Source organism: Cebus imitator, unplaced genomic scaffold (assembly GCF_001604975.1).
Source record: "Cebus imitator isolate Cc_AM_T3 unplaced genomic scaffold, Cebus_imitator-1.0 Scaffold218, whole genome shotgun sequence".
Classification (NCBI taxonomy): domain Eukaryota; kingdom Metazoa; phylum Chordata; class Mammalia; order Primates; family Cebidae; genus Cebus; species Cebus imitator.
In genome coordinates, this window is record NW_016107533.1 from 2,838,963 (window position 1) to 2,842,741 (window position 3,779).

The following is a 3,779-nucleotide window of genomic DNA, read 5'->3' on the forward strand; positions in this document are numbered from 1 at the left end:
CCTGAGGTTGGGAGTTCAAGACCAGCCTGACCAACATGGTGAAACCCCATCTGTACTAAAAATACAAAATTGGCCAGGCATGGTGGCAGGTGCCTGTAATCCCAACTACTTGGGAGGCTGAGGCAGGAGAATGGCTTGAACCTGGGAGGCAGAGGTTGCCGTGAGTGGAGATCCAGCCATTGCACTCCAGCCTGGGCAACAAGAGTGAAAAATCCATCTCAAAAACAAAACAAAACAAAAGAAAAGAATACTCAAGCAACCTCCTAATTTAATAAAAATTTCTAGAAGTGGGGCTAAGCACCAGTATTTTGTAAAGCTTCTCAAATGTTTGTTCATGTAAATAAATAAATACATGCATAATTATCTATAACTCTCTATATCACTGTTACATATTTTTCCAAACACATAATAGGCCTTTTTTTAAACTCAAAAACAACTAAACTTTTGTGGTATTACTGCTAAAAAGGCACAGCCTGAATCTAATCATTAAGAACACCCAGGCCGGGCATGGTGGCCCATAACTGTAATACCAGCACTTTGGGAGGCTGAGGTGGGCGGATCACCTGAGGTCAGGAGTTTGAGACCAGCCTGTCTAACATGGTGAAACCTCGTTTCTACTAAAATTCGAAAAAATTAGAGGGACATGGTGGTGCATGCCTGTAATCCCAGCTACTCGGGAAGCTGAGGCAGGAGAATCGCTTGAACCCGGGAGGCGGAGGTTGCAATGAGCTGGGGATAGCACCACTGCACTCCAGCTTGGGCAACAAGAGCGAAACTCTGTCTAAAACAAAGAAACGAAACAACCACAAAAAAACCCAGCCAACAAACCCAAAGAGGGGAACATTTTACAAAATCTCTTCCTTGCCTGTGTTCTTCAAAAATGTCAATGTCTCAGAAGACAATGAAAAATGTGGAAACTAGAACAGGCTGTGAGAAGAAAAAAAAAAAATTGGAAACTATTCCAGAGCAAAAGAAACTAAAGAGATATGACAACTGAGTATAAAATTGAATGTAAGATTTTCTTCCTCTAGAAAGAAATTATTGAGAAGATTTGAGAAATTTGAATAAAATAGGAAGATTTTATCATGATATTGTACTATCATCAATAAAGTATTTTGGGATAAAAGGATTTCATGTCTGTAATTTATTCTGAAATGATTCGGAAAAGAATATGTACATATTACATATATATGTACGTGTATGTGTGTTGAGAGAGAAATTGATTAAGGAAATGCAGTAAAATGCGAATATTTGGTAATTTGGGCAAAGGGTATACTGTTATTTTTGTAATATTCTTGCAGATTTTTTGTAAATCTAAAATTATGTCAAAATAAATGTTAATTTATAAAATCCTTGAACTTTGACAAGTTCCTCAGAAAAGAAATAAAATGACAGAGTTAAAGCACACACAGACATTTTTGTTTTAGTAAAAATAACCTATAGCCACATGGGAAGAGATGTTATTTAAGGAGAGATTGTTTTCAGAATATAAATTAGGTTTGGACCTTCATTTAAGCATCTGCTGATGTAAGGCTCTGACAAATGCGGGCAGAGTACCTCCAATAGAGGGCGGTACAACATTACGAAGAATAAATTATATCACATGGGTTTTGGATAAATGTTATTTAAAGTGGATTAAAGTGTTAACAAGTAGAACAGAAGTATTGAGACTGTTAGAGCTGAATTCTAATCACATCCCATTTTACAGATGTGCAAACTAAGAATCAAAAGTGGGAAAAGAACTTGGCCAAAGTCATAGCCACAAGCAGCACAAATGCCTTGCAAATATAGTTGGGGCTGGGTGCGGTGGCTCACGCCTGTAATCCTAGCAGTTTGGGAGGCCAAGGTGGGCAGATCGCCTGCAGTCAGGAGTTCAAGACCAGCCTGGCCAATAGGGAGAAACCCCATCTCTACTAAAAAATACAAAAATTCGCTGGGTGTGGTGGCATGCACCTGTCATCCCAGCTACTACTTGGGAGGCTGAGGCTGGAGAATCGCTTGAACTTGGGAGGCGGAGGTTGCAGTGAGCCAAGATCACACCACTGCACTCCAGTCTGGGCAAAAGAGCAAGACTCCGTCTCAACAAAACAAAACAAATACAGTTCACACTCTGTATCTGTTGGTTCCATATTCCTGGGTTCTGCCTTAGTGGATCCAACCAACAACTGTATTAGGTATTATAAGTAATCTAGAGATGATTTAAAGTATTTGAGAGGATGGGTGTCAGTTATATGCAAACTTGAAGGTGGAATTTGGTATGGAAAATATTGAAGGCAGGGATGGTGGAGTTTGTACTGAATATACACGGACTTTTCCTCCTGTCATTGCTCCCTAAGCGAGATAGTAGAACAATGATTTACATAGCAATTTACATTGCATTAGATATTATAAGTAATCTAGAGATGATTTAAAGTATTTGAGAGGATGTGTGTCCGTTATATGCAAATATCACACCATTTCAGGGACCTGAGTAACCGTGGATTTTGATATGGGTTGGGGGGCATTCCTAGAACCAATCCCTCACAGATAGCCACAGCGATCGTTCCTTGAAGTCTTACTAACGTGCCAGGCACAGTACGAAGCACTTTATATGCATTATCTATGTCATTATACAATCCCTCCTTCTTTTTTTTTAGCTTTGAAGTTGAGGTTCAGATAAGTCAGCAACTTGTCTGACAGCACTAGAAAATGAGATTCTGACAGCACCCATAGCTAACATGCCATTCTGTCTCACCTACCCCTACAGAACGGATCCCTAAGAGGGGAGCAGAAAACGCCGCCAAAAGAGAAATCCATCCAACATGTACTGTTGAATATGCAGGAGCCGGAGATTCAGCGAAGGAAGATTCTTAGGACTAAAAAGAACAGAAAAGGAAGGTGCCCCAAAATGGGAGATGGGGTGCGAGTCTTCTAGGAAAATGGAGGCCAGGAGTGGTGGTTCATGCTTGTAATCCCAGCACTTTGGGAGGCCAAAATGGGAAGATTGCTTGAGCCTCGGAGTTTAAGACCAGCTTGGGCAACATAGTGAGACCCCTTTTTCTTTTTCTTTTTTTTTTTGAGATGGAGTTTTGTTCTTATTGCCCAGGCTGCAGTGCAGTGGTGCAATCTCAGTTAATCACAACCTCTGCCTCCTGGGTTCAAGTGATGCTCCTGCCTCAGCCTCCCCACTGGCTGGGATTAATGGCTGGCTAATTTTGTATTTTTAGTAAAGACGGGGTCAGGCTGGTCAGTCTGGTCTTGAACTCCTGACCTCATGTGATCTGCCCACCTCGGCCTCCCAAAGTGCTGAGATTACAAGCATGAACCACCATGCCTGGAGAAACCCCTTTTTCTAGTAGAGAAAAAAAAAAAAAGAAGAAGAAGAGGATGGGCATGGGGCCTTATGCCTATAATTCCAGCACTTTGGGAGGCTGAGGTGGGTGAATCACCTGAGGTCAGGAGTTCAAGATCAGCCTGACCAATATGGTGAAACACCGTCTCTACCAAAAATAACAACAAAAAAAATTAGCCAGGTATAGTGGTGGGCACCCCTAATCCCAGCTACTCTGGAGGCTGACGCAGGAGAATTTCTTGACCCTGGGAGGCGGAGGTTGCAGTGAGCCGAGATCCCGCCACTGCACTCCAGCCTGGGTGACAGAGTGAGACTCCACCTCAAAAAAAAAAAAGACAAGCCTGTAATCCCAGCACTGTGGGAGGCCGAGGCAGGTGGATCACGAGGTCAAGAGATCAAGACCATCCTGGTCAACATGGTGAAACCCCGTCTCTACTAAAAATACAAA